The following is a 13819-nucleotide window of genomic DNA, read 5'->3' as shown; positions in this document are numbered from 1 at the left end:
AAAGCCTTTTTCCTTCTTTAAGTGGTCATTTTTTTGGTTAGTGGAAATTCTCTCTTTTGGAATTTTCTGGCGAACTAAGGTTTCCACACCCTACTATTGCGTTCTTTATTTCTAAGACATATTTCTGTAGATCTGTACTATCTGTTTTACATCTCTGCCTTTTATTACTGTAACCTCATGGCAATTCAGGCAGAGTTAGTGTTCAAGGTTCCCTTGTGTCACAGCTAGCTGAGTTTAACCTCCATGCAGGGCAAGGCAGAGCATGACTCCAGTCCTGCAAGATATTATAGATGACCACCTAAGATTTCCCAGGAGGCAGGGGTGAGAGGTTGGTGTAAAAATAAACTAATATGTGTTTCTCTTGTAGGGAAGGGGAAATAGCAGGAAAGCAACAGAACAAAAGTTTATTTTCTCTTTTGAGGTCAGGTAAGGAAATGGTAAACAGGATGAGAAAACCAAGCTGTTGAAAAAAATATGTAAAGAAAACAGGAAAATATTTATAACAGTTAACAGATGTGCTCAAATTTCTGTTATGACCACAAATGCTGTAGTATTGTTTCAGTAGGAAAACAGGCCCAATGAGCTTGTGCACTTTTGTGTCTTTGAAAACTCAGCGCCCACATACACCATCTTTTCTCTTACACTATGGGGGTCTGTCAACCACATGAAACAAAACCAGCAACATGTGAGAAGTGTTAATATTACACTGACCTCCTTTTACCAAGCAAGTTACTTGAAGGATCCATGTAATCTTTCAGTCTTTCAGATACTGTGCTCCTCCCCACGATTCAAGGAGTAGCATCATTCAGAATGCCTAGCTGCTCTAATACAGGAACCCAAGTAAGTTGGTTTGTTTTTCTTTAAGTAGATATCTAATGTCCTGAGACATTTCAAAATATTCACCTCACCAAAATTTAATGGAACTCTGCTACCAGCTAGAGTTAGTAATATAAATTAACATAGTAGCACACACGAATGCCATTAATGTATATTATTTTACTGCAAGTCCCATTTTATGCAATGAGACATAATTACCAATGACACACATTAATACTGTAAGTGTGGTATGATAGTCATGGTTAATGCGCACTGTTTACGACACAGGACAAAACCTAAAAGTTTAGGGGTTCTTTTTGTCATTTTAGTCTAAAATGATGCAAAATGACATGGGAAATGTTGTTCACATTTCTTATGCTGTTGCAAACAATGTCCATCCCTAACATTAATGTCCATGATACAGACCTTCATAAAATACCAATCCCAGGGCACGCAAGTGGTTTCCTCATTCCATCATATGGAATGTTGCTGCTAATTGGGTTTCTGCCAGGTATTTGTGACCTGGATTGGCCACTGGGCTAGAAGGACCATTGGTCTGACTCAGTATGGCTATTCTTATGTTCCTAGGCTCATATACAGACATTCAATCACAAACGGGGGAGAGGGGAGAGAACTGGCAAAATTCACATACTAGGTAGAACAAATATGAGAGAGCTAGGTTGTACCATTTTTCCTGTTGTGGAAACACATTTGCATAGGTGTGACAGTGAGGGAGTTAAAACACTAGCACATCTTTTGAATTTGTGAGTCTCAGACCTAGCTACTATTCATTCTCAATTAATATTCATAATTTACCTGAAACAAAATGACTGCTATTTTCTGGACACACTTGTGTATCTTTTCTGTGTCCAATATATGGTGCACAAATTTTCAGGCTCCCATAGAACATTCTTTTCATATAATAATTCTAATCAATTTATAGCACCATAGGGGAATGATAAGCATTAATGAACAATTAGTCCCTGCCCCTAAGAGCTTCTGTTGTAAATGGATACCTGAGGCAATGGGAGATAGTGACCTGCCTAACATCACAAGGAATATCTATGGCAGAAGCAGTTCTCAGCCCATTGTTCTAACCACTAGGTCGCTTCCTTTCCCATGATTAAAAACAGTTATGTTGACACCATGGGAGAGTTGATTCATATTTATTTATAGATTCAATTTTTGTTTTTGAATGGTGGAGGCCAAATGAAAGATCTATTCAAAAAATAAAGCTCTATATGCAACCTCTGTCAAAGAGGCAGGAGTAACAACTAATCACAAGGGGGAGTGGTAGGGGCAAGTTGTGGGCAGACAAACTGCATAGAAAAAAGTCTTTAAAATGAGTTTCAAAAATAACAATTTGGATGTTTAGGCAAAAAAGAAAAACCCCATCCACCTGACACTTTGTGCTGCTTTTTGGATAGTTTTCTGTTTTGAAAATAAGCCAAAATGTTGAGAGTTTATTTAGTATTTGGATTTTAGCTCACATATTTTCAGTAGTAGCTCAAAGCGAGTTATATTGAGGCATGTCCTTGTCCCTTGAGGGCTTACAATCTAAGGGGCACTTTTAACAAACTGTGGTAACAGGTGGCCTCAGCGCACCCTTACGCAGGTCTTTCCCATGTGTTAAGGCCAATTTTACCACAGCAGTAAAATGGCTGAAAACCCTATTTGCTGTATTTTCCCCATTAGTGTGTGGCCATCAGCATGTGAGACCCTACTGCTAACTATTTTGTATATGGTAAGGGCTCACACGTTAACCCCATGTGGCAATGTAGCTGCGCTAACTGATCAGTGCAGAACACACCTACTCTCCACCCCCGACCTAGCCCCAGTGCTAAAAGTAAAATTTATTTTTTTAGCTCATGGGAAGTGTGCACAAAGTGCAAAATTACCGCAGGGTACCTAAGCGTGTCCTGCAGTAAGCACTTTTTTTTACTCTGGTAAGCGTGCACTAGTGCTTATCTCAGTGTAGTAAAAGGGTGCATAAGTTTGTTCCTGGAGCAATGGACCCAAGATCACAAGTAGCAGCAGTGAGATTTGAACTGGTTTCTCAAAAGTCCACAAAAAACAGAGAGGCAACCTCCTTGCACAAAACCAAAGGACTAAAAAAAAGCAAGGCAATGATAAATCATTAATTAAAATATATTTTAATAAGTACTCCAAAGCAGCAAGTACTAATAAGACAAATAATAAGTTATGATACATTTTAAAATATTTTAATAACATAAACTTAACATCAAATTAAGGGCCCCTTTACAAAGGCATGCTAGCATTTTAAGCATGCACTAAAAATAAACATGCGCTAAATTTTTGAGATGCCCAAATATTTCTATGGGCATCTCTATCGTTTAGCACGTGCTAAAAATGTTATCACGCCTTTGTAAAAGACCCCCCTAAAACTTTACATAAAACCCAACATGGCCATGTTTCAGCTAAACCCTGCATTAGGGGTATAAAACATCAGGAATGATCTGTAAATAATAACATTTAACATTAACTGCATATTTAAACTACTGCTACTACTATAGATTATTCTATAGTGCTACTAGAAGTACGTAGCACTGCACACACACGTACAAGATAATCTCTGCGCAACAGAGTTTACAGTCTATTCAAGATGGACAAACAAGGGATTAGGGAGTTACATTTATTATGGAGATAATTAAAACAAACATGGGTACTGAACAGTGAGTAAGGGGTTAGGAGTTAAAAGCAGCCTCAAAAAGGTGGACTTTTAGCCTTGATTTGAATAGGGCCAGAGATGGAGCATGATGTACTGTTTCAGGAAGCCACTGTTCAGTACCCATGCAGTTAATGTTAAACTAGAAGGCGGGGGTGACTAAAGGAAACAAGGGAATTCAGAAAGTCACCCCCAGAATAAACATGATGGCAGTGGGAAAGGTTATCTAAATAAAGAAAACCACCTAAACTCATTAAGCACATGGAAAGCAATGAGTACAAATGCTTGTAGTCTAGGTAAAAAGGTTCAAGACTTGCAAGCCCTGATGTTTGAAGAAAGCTTGGATATTGTTGCTATTACAGAGACGTGGTTCAATAATTCCCACGAATGGGATGTGACTATACTGGTCTATAATCTTTTTAGGAAGGATAGAGAGGGCCGAAGAGGCGAAGGAGTGGTGCTGTATGTGAGAGACAATATCAGAGCAGCTGAAATGCGGGGAACCTGGGAAAAGGAGGAAGCTTTATGGATTGCCCTGGAAAGAGAAGATGGGACCTGTATCCACACAGGGGTTATCTACAGACCTCTGGCACAAATGGAGAAGCTAGACAAGAATCTGATAGAAGATATTCAAAAGATTGGTATGAAAGGGGAGGTGCGACAGTTGGGAGATTTCAGCTTGTCTGATGTGGATTGGAACGTTCCATCTGCAGAACAGAAAAGAAGTAGGGAGAGTGTGGATGTGTGTCAAAGTGCTTTGCTCAGACAAATGTTGACGAAACCCATGAGGGAAGGGTCGATGCTGGATCTAGTGCTCATGAATGGAGGAAGTGTTTCTAATATCCAGGTGGGTGCCCCCCTATGTAATAGTGATCATCACACCATATAGTTTGATATAAGGGCAAAGGCGGAGTGTGGATGCACAAAACTCAAAGTACTGGATTTCAGATGTGCTGATTTTGATAAAATGGGAGAATACCTGAAGAAGGATCTGTTGGCGTGGGAAGACATAGGAGAAGTGGAAAATCAGTGGTCAAAGCTAAAGGCTGCTATAAATATGGCAGCTGATCTTTACGCAAGGAAAGTAAACAAAAACAAGAGAAACATGAAGCCTTTCAAGAAATACCAAAGAACACAATGAGAGAATCACGGAAAAGATTATCGGATTAAATTCAAAGAAGTGAAGAGGGAAATACGGCTAGCGAAAGCACAAGTGGAAGAAAAAATGGCTAAAGATGTAAATAGAGGGGACAAGACCTTTTTCAGATATATTGGAGAAAGGAGAAAAGATGGGAATGGATTTGCAAGACTGAAAGATAATGAGAATGGCTATGTGGAGAGTAAGGAGGATAAAGCAAACGTGCTAAACAATTACTTCTCTTCAGTGTTCACAGAGGAAAGTCCTGGTGAAGGGATGCGGTTTGCTTCCAAGGGAATATCTGGGAATGGAGTGGATACTGCGCCGTTTACGGAAGAAAGAGTTTATAAACAGCTGGACAATCTGAAGGTGGACAAAGCTATGGGGCCGGATGGGATACATCCCAGGATACTGAGGGAACTCAGAGAGGTCCTGGCGGGACCTCTTAAAGATTTATTTAATAGATCTTTAGAGACGGGAGAGATTCTGCAAGATTGGATACGAGCGGATGTGGTCCCTCTTCACAAAAGTGGAGACAAGGAAGAAGTGGGAAACTACAGACCGGTAAGTCTCACGTCGGTGATAAGAAAAATAATGGAGTCGCTGTTGAAAGAAAGGATAGTTAACTTTCTAGAAGCCAACGGATTACAGGACCCGAGGCAGCATGGCTTTACCAAAGGAAAATCCTGCCAAACGAATCTTATTGACTTCTTTTTCTGAGTGACCAAAAAACTGGTTGAAGGACATGCGCTAGATGTAATCTGCTTGGATTTCAGCAAAGCCTTTGATATGGTCCCCCACAGAAGACTCATGAATATGCTGAAAGGGCTGAACTTAGGACCAAAAGTGATGAACTGGATAGGAAACTGGTTGACTGACAGGTGGCAGAGGTTAATGGTAAATAGAATCCTCTCAGAGGAAAGGAAGGTGAGCAGTGGAGTTCCTCAGGGGTCAGTGCTGGGGCCTATTCTGTTTAATATATTTGTGAGAGATATTGCTGAAGGGTTGGAAGGAAAGGTTTGCCTTTTTGCGGATGACACAAAGATAGCCAATAATAGAGTGGATACCCTGAAGGGAGTAGAAACAATGAGAAGGGATCTCTAAAACTTAGAAGAATGGTTGACGGTCTGGCAGTTAAAATTTTATTAAATAAAGTTATCAATAGAAATCAAACAAAATAAAACATGGAAAAGAAAATAAGATGATACCTTTTTTATTGGACATAACTTAATACATTTCTTGATTAGCTTTCGAAGGTTGCCCTTCGAAAGCTAATCAAGAAATGTATTAAGTTATGTCCAATAAAAAAGGTATCATCTTATTTTCTTTTCCATGTTTATTTTGTTTGATTTCTATTGATAACCTTAAGTAGAGGAGTGTGGTAGCCGTGTTAGTCCACTCTTAAGGTTATCAATAGAAATCAAACAAAATAAAACATGGAAAAGAAAATAAGATGATACCTTTTTTATTGGACATAACTTAATACATTTCTTGATTAGCTTTCGAAGGTTGCCCTTCTTCGTCAGATCGGAAATAAGCAAATGTGCTAGCTGACAGTGTATATAAGTGAAAAACATTCAAGCATTGCTATGACAGTCTGACAGGGTGGGAGGATGGGGGTGGGTAGGAAGTATGCATGGGGACATCAAAGTATATCTTTGGTATTCTAACAGGGTGGGTGTGGACAGGTGAGGGGAGGGTGATCAACAGAGACATACAGCTTTATGGTTTATAATGGGCTAGGAACCCCAGGTCCTTGTTAAGTCCTTTCTGTTGGGTGTTAAAATATTCAATCATTCTGACTTCAAAGGTCTTACGTTCTTGTATGGTTTTAAAGTTACCTTTGAGGATTCTCACTGTGAAGTCACTGGTGCAGTGTCCTGGTCTTGTAAAATGTTGCCCAACAGGCGTGGGAACCCTGCTGGCACCAGCATTGTTTATATGATGTCTATGTAAATTGAATCTTGTCTTAAGCATCTGGCCTGTTTCTCCAATATAGCATCCTTCATTACATTTTTTACACTGAATGATATATACCACATTGGAAGATGAGCAAGTGAAAGATCCCTTTATGTTGAATGTCTTTCCTTTGTGGATGACTTTGGGGTCCTGTGAAATATTTTGGCATAGTTTGCAACTGGATAAATTACAGGGAAGTGTGCCCTTCTGTTCCTTTTCAGTCTGTGAAGGAAGTTTACTTCTGATTAGCTTGTGTTTTAAATTGGGTGGCTGTCGGAAGGCCAGTACTGGTGGGGATGGGAATATCTCTTTCAGTAATTCATCCTCCTGGAGTATAGGTTGTAGATCTCTTATGATTTTCCTCAGTTTTTCCAGCTCTGGATTGTATGTCACTACAAGCGGATTCTGTCTGTGGATTTTTTCTTTTTGTACTGTAGCAGATTCTCCCTGGGTGTTTTGAGGGAGGAGGCAATATTCTTGGAGATTATTTTGGGGTTGTAGCCCTTCTGTTTGAAGGATTCAGTCAGGCTTTTAAGGTGTCTGTCTCTGTCCCCTGGGTCAGAGCAGATACGGTGGTATCTTGTGGCTTGGCTGTAAATGATGGATCTTTTTGTATGTGAAGGATGGAAGCTGGAGTTGTGGAGATAGCTACATCTGTCTGTGGGTTTCTTGTATACAGATGTTTGTATACAGCCATCACTGATTGAGACTGTGGTGTCCAAAAAATTGACTTTTTCTGGAGAGTAGTCAATTTTGAATCTGATTGTAGGATGGTATGTATTGAATGCAGAATAAAATTGTTTCAGAGTTTCTTCACCCTCCGTCCAAATCATAAAAATGTCATCGATGTACCGGTAGTATTTTAGAGGTTTGGTCTGGTGTGTATTCAGAAATGTCAGATATTGATAACCTTTAAGAGTGGACTAACACGGCTACCACACCTCTCTAATATATTAAATAAAAGAAAAACAGAAACCTATTGTTATACTCTACTAATTGTATCTTTAAAAAACCTTGTGTAAATAGTGATAAGCAATATAGCTAAATATTTTGAAAAGTGCTCAGAACTAGGTGCATGAGTTGAGCTTTAGGGCAGCTTGTGATCTCAACACCACTACCACCATCATCGCACTGCCAGGCCTTCCTTCCTACCTACCTGGAAAATGCTAGTACTAGATTCTTCAATTCGAAACAGCACACTGCCATATAAGATAATATCGATACTTAGCTCTGCCGTTGGAAGTGCTGGGTGCGATCGGGGTTAGGTACGTTGCTCGTTTATGCTTAAACTCAGTTCATTTTTTTTCTTTTTCTTTTGCTGGTGTAGTTGTGCAGTGTAGTTAGTGTAGTTATTGTACATAAGTACAAGTTTTATTACTTTTATTTGTAAAGAAGTATAGGATAACATTTGTTATTTTTACTATGAAATAACAATTTTGCCAAGTTTTACTAATTGGTTACTTTGATGCTAAAGATAAAAGTAAAAGCAGAAGGGAGATGTAAATGATGATTCCTCAGTAAACAAAATGAAACAGCAAACCTGGGAACAGGATTTTGCTATTGCAAACCTTGTCACGCTAACAGTAGGTTTTTTCTCATTTTAAGTTTTGCTGTTCAGTGAATATAACCTATAAGAACAGGAAAGGAGAAACAGGGTGATATGATACAGACGTTCAAATATTTGAAAGGTATTAATCCGCAAACGAACCTTTTCCGGAGATGGGAAGGCGGTAGAACTAGAGGACATGAAATGAGATTGAAGGGGGGCAGACTCAAGAAAAATGTCAAGAAGTATTTTTTCACAGAGAGAGTGGTGGATACTTGGAATGCCCTCCTGCAGGAGGTGGTGGAGATGAAAACAGTAACGGAATTCAAACATGCGTGGGATAAACATAAAGGAATCCTGTTCAGAAGGAAGGGATCCTCAGAAGCTTAGCCAAGATTGGGTGGCAGCGCTGGTGGTGGGAGGCAGGGCTGGTGGTTGGGAGGTGGGGCTAGTGCTGGGGAGACTTCTACGGTCTGTGCCCTGAAAATAGCAGATACAAATCAAGGTAAGGTATACACAAAAAGTAGCACATATGAGTTTATCTTGTTGGGCAGACTGGAAGGACTGTGCAGGTCTTTTTCTGCTGTCATCTACTATGTTACTATGAGGGGAATAATCGAATGGCGCCGACGAAATACATGGCCGGCGATGTATTTTGGCGGTGCCGCAAACAGCTGGCCAGACCCGTATTTTCGAAAAAGATGGCCAGCCATCTTTTGTTTCGATAATACAGTTCTGGCCAGCCAAATGCCTTGGATTTGGCCGGGGTTTGAGATGGGTGGCTTCGTATTTTAGCGATAATGGAAAGTTATGTCGGCCATCTCAAACCCCGGCCAAATCCAAGGCATTTGGCCGTGGGAGGAGCCAGCATTTTTAGTGCACTGGCCCCCCTGACATGGCAGGACACCAACCAGGCTCCCTAGGGGTCACTGCGGTGGACTTCAGAAAAGCTCCCATGTGCATAGCTCCCTTACTCTGGGAGCTGAGCCCCCCCCCCCAAACCCACTACCCACAAATGTACTGCACCCACTAAAACTGCTCCAGGGACCTGCATACAGCCTCTAGGACTTATTGCTGCTGTATAACTTTGGCACACCAGTTGACACCTGAAGATTAATCTCTTTGAAAAAGTCCTTTATTTGAATAAGCACGTTTACTCACAGTTAACTGCAGATCAGAGGCTGTGCCCCACTGGCAAAGAGTCCCCTGGTACTAAGATGAGCAGTAGGTCAGAGCTGGCACAATGGTGTACAATGCCCTCTTTCAGCACCATTCAAGGTAAGAACTATGTTCTCTAACGTGGGTAACACAGGAAAGGGAACTAAAACTGGCTTACAAAAATGGCCACTACCACATGGACTACAACAGGAAACAAAGCAGGGCACACTCTGACCCAGTAAGCAGGGGGAAAGCACCAGGGGAGTAGAGCCTACCAACTACCAATACCTACACCCACCACAATGCATTGCTGATGTGACTCTGCAGTGCAAATAACAGAAAAGGTGTCACACTCACCCCAGAGCCACATCACAAGCAGGAAAAGGCTGTCGGAGGACAGAACACATTCTGCTGTCATGGAGGTGGGTACGGCATTTGAGGTTGGCATACATGCTAGAAAAAAGTGTTTAAAGTGGGGTTTTTTTGGTGGGAGGGGGTTAGTGACCACTGGGGGAATACGGGGAGGTCATCTCCGCTTCCTTCCAGTGGTCATGTGGTCAGTTTGGGCACCTTTTTGAGGCTTGGTCGTGAAAATAAAAGGACCAAGTAAACCCGGCGAAATACTGCTTAACGCCGTATTTTTTTCCATTATCGGCGAAAGCCGGCTATCTGGTAGCCACGCCCATACCCGCCCATGTCCCACCTTCGCTTCGCCGCCGAGGCGACGGGAAAGCGGCGATGCTGTCAAAAAAAGCAGTTTTCGATTATACTGATTTCGCCGCTTTTCCGAGATCGCCAGCCGTCTCCCGATTTGTGTCGGGAAATGGCCGGCGATCACTTTCGATTATGAGCTGGTATGTTAGAGTTGCCTGTGTTTGTTGGACTGGTTACTAGTCTCCAGCCTAACAGAACAGTGATAAGTTGGGCCACTTTAAAGTGGAGATGAAGCTGGTAGCAGTTCTTGGTGAACAGACATATGTCTGTACCATAACAGAATGTTCATCTCATTGGAAATTTTACATTAGGGTAACTGTCCACTAGATTGATAAGAGTCTTTAGGAAGAAAGTCTGCTTGTCTAAGCTTAAGACTGAAGGGTTCCCACACATTTGATGTTCTTGCATCAGTTCTCGAAGATATTCAAACAGAGTCCACCATCAGACAAAAAATTGTTAGAACAACAGACAAAGATTCCAACTTTGTGAAAGCCTTCTTTGTAATTGGTCAGCATGATAATAATAATGCAGATAAAGATGCTAGTGATGAATTAGACAGCATTAGTTCTAATGCAGATGCTAATGACAATATGGAAGTCAAGTGTTTCACAAATTCCCTTGATCATAACCTGCAGACCCAGTCCGAAGACATCAGAAATATTGCAACCTGGCCTGATTTGAAGGAACTTTTTATCAAATTAAACAATCCATTTTCTGCTAGTGCAGTTGTTGAACCTTATTGGCACTCATAAGCACTCTCACATGAGCGCAGTCATTAGATGAAATCATTTTATTATTAAATTCACCAGCCAAACGTACAAATAAATTGGTACATAGAAACAACCTATGTTCTAAGCAAAAGCTTCCATCTCCCATAGAACCCTCCCCCCCACCTTGTAAGAAATGAGCAAGAGTCATATAACGCATATTAATATACAATCAACACTCTGAAAAACCTGATATAATGTTACAAAAGGTGTGGAGAGCTTGGACTCTTATAGCCCACCCCCCCATCAAACATTCCATAAACATTGAAAAAACAATCAACCATAATCCTCCTACCCTCTTACCTCCTCCCCTCCTCATCCCCACCCCCTCCCCTAAGTAAGCCTCCTCCAGGTTATAGAGAGAGCTGATTCAATAAAAGAGTATGTACTCTAGGAGATAACGCTAGTACATAAGGCTCCCAAACAGACCAAAATTTCTCTCTGTGCTTCAAAGTCATACCTGCATCACGTGCTTCCATAAGCATTAAAGTATGGAATGCATTTTTCCAGTGCCAGAAGGGAGGGGAAGTACTCTGAGTCCAGTATTGCAAGATGCATTTTTTTACTCCTGCTTTATAGATAAATATATGTTCCTTCAACATTAATGGCCCACAGTGCCCCATTTGGCCCAATATAATACCCGCAGGGGAGGCTATAATAGATTTGTGAAGCAATTGTTCACAATATCTAACCAAGATAGACCAATAATGTTTAATAGAGAGACAATACCAAAAAGTTTAGTTTTACTAACAGTGGCAGTGCATTAGAGGTTTGTACAGGGAACAACAATGAATCTTTTGATATTATTGGGCAACCGGGGGGGGGGGGGGGGGGGGGGGGGAAGTGACATGGTGGAAGTTAGGGAGGGAATCAAACATAAAAACAGGTTTAAAAATAAAGCTGTTTTGCAGATTTTAAAACTGGTTTAAGCCTAAAAATGCTTCTCTGTCTCATCATACACCCTAATGCCAGCTCTGAGCCAGTGTAAGGTTTACAGTGGTAAGTGCACCCTTGTTCACAGTGCGCTGTTCTCTGCATAGATGGGAATAGGAAATGACCTTATTACATCCTTTTGACTATATTAGCATGCTATTAGTGCTGATCTTTGCCAAGCTTGTTGTTGCCCATGCTAGGGGCCTTTGAGCATTGCGTGTTAGTTAACGCGGGTGCTAGCCTTCTGAGCATTGGGCTGTAGGTGTTATATAATTCTCCTCTCATATGTAAATGCAAACAAATGAGCCACATAATTGTCAAAAAATGTCAGAAACATTGCTAAAGCATTTTTATTTATTTATTGCATTTGTACCCCACATTTTCCCACCTATTTGCAGGCCCAATGTGGCGTACATAGCACCATGAGCCGTTAGTTGCCTTCAATGGAAAACATATATGCAACGTGATGCTATTATCAAGGAGGTTCATGTGTTACAGATACAGTAGGAGAGTCATTGAAAAGAAGAGTTATATAGTGTTTGTTACGGGATTTGGTTTTGTTGTGTTGCTGGATTCCGGCACTTAAGTTGGGTCAGTGGGGTAAGCCTTTTGCAATAAAATGGTCTTTAGTGATTTCCGGAAGTTAAGGTGGTCATGGATTGTTTTCACAGCTTTTGGGAGGCCATTCCATAGTTGTGCACTTATGTAGGAGAAGCCGGATGCGTAAGTTGTTTTGTATTTCAAACCTTTGCAATTTGGGTAGTGTAGGTTTAGGTATGATCTAGCAGAACTGACTCTGTTTCTTGTTGGTAGATCTATGAGGTCTATCATGTATCCTGGAACTACACAGTATATGATTTTGTGGACCATAGTGCAAATTTGAAGAGATCCATTCTTTGATTGGGAGACAATGCAGTTTTTCTCGAAGAGGTTTGGCACTGTTTAAATTCTAGTCATTGCCCTTCAGCTGCTGCAGGAAACAGGAGGTAATGCCTGTGTGTCTTTAAAAACTTTGTGCATACAATAATATATCTGTAAAAGTTTTCAGCAAGCCCTGATGAATGATGGCTATACCTCCCACCTACCTTTTATTACTCTTACAGCTCCAAAACAAACCTTAGGTCTTCCCAACCAGAGGCATGTGAACACAGTGCACAGATTGTGACATGGCACTTGCCCCGACTGCAGAACACAACAACCCTGTTCACACACTTTCCTACCAGACAGAGCCAGATTTAGTCACACATTTATATGTACATGCTGCTCCTTCTTTCCACTGCCTCTTCTCTCCCCCTCTTTACCTCTGCTGCTCTTGTAGGTTAAGCAAAGTACCCTGCAGAAACACAATTTATTTAATAAACACTCTTAAAAAGAAAACAGTAAAGCAGTTTTTTAATAATGAATGCATTCTTCAAGGCACACACTGTCTTAAAATCGTTTGTCCTGTAGTTTAATCACGTCAGTTTTTACTTTGCTCTTTTGCTAAAAATAGCATGTTCTAGTCTGGAAAACACTGTGCTGCCTCTAGAGAGCCTGAGGAATAAGAGGAGTGATCCTGAGTCATTCAACAAGTGAACAAGTGCAGTTTATATCCATAAATGCAAATATTGCTCTGATCTCAGTTTCCCATGTTGTTTTGCATCCAGCCGTTTGTGGTTGTACTGGGTAAAGCTAACTCTCCACTTTCACAGGTCACAAGTGCTGGACATTACTTTTCAGTCTTGTTAGACAACAAAGACTGTATTTTGGCTTACTTCTATTAACAATATAACATGAAACTTTACCTGCTCCAGCTGAATGCATAACATTAATCAATCAAGGCATATGAAAGGAAATATACTTTCTCCATTACTTATCCCACACATAGACAGTGATGCTGTGAGTAACACTGCCCTAGATCTTGATGAATGACCACTAACATAGAAGACAGCTGTATATTCTCTGGAGTTTTATGTAGCAATAAATAATCTAACTTAGAAATTTGCATGATAAGAAGCAAACAGTATAGAGTTTGTTTGTTGACTGTAGTAGGGAAGGACTAATGCTTCAGGATTTCACATTTTCCTTTCTTTGTGATACATACAGAGCTGTATTAGCAAAGA

General features: G+C 40.7%; 1 long non-coding RNA gene across 1 annotated transcript in view; it reads left to right on the top strand.

Annotated features, from left to right (window-relative positions):
• The first annotated feature begins 762 nt into the window (after positions 1 to 762).
• LOC115460645 overlaps positions 763 to 13819 on the top strand; it is a 67831-nt gene continuing 54774 nt past the window's right edge. Inside the window, exon 1 of the long non-coding RNA XR_003940532.1 lies at positions 763 to 840. This is a non-coding gene — a long non-coding RNA (uncharacterized LOC115460645). The remainder of the gene's footprint in view (positions 841 to 13819) is intronic.

This window comes from Microcaecilia unicolor, chromosome 1 (assembly GCF_901765095.1).
Source record: "Microcaecilia unicolor chromosome 1, aMicUni1.1, whole genome shotgun sequence".
Lineage (NCBI taxonomy): Eukaryota > Metazoa > Chordata > Amphibia > Gymnophiona > Siphonopidae > Microcaecilia > Microcaecilia unicolor.
Note: the sequence above shows the minus strand (reverse complement) of the source record. Positions and strands in the feature narration are given on the sequence as shown.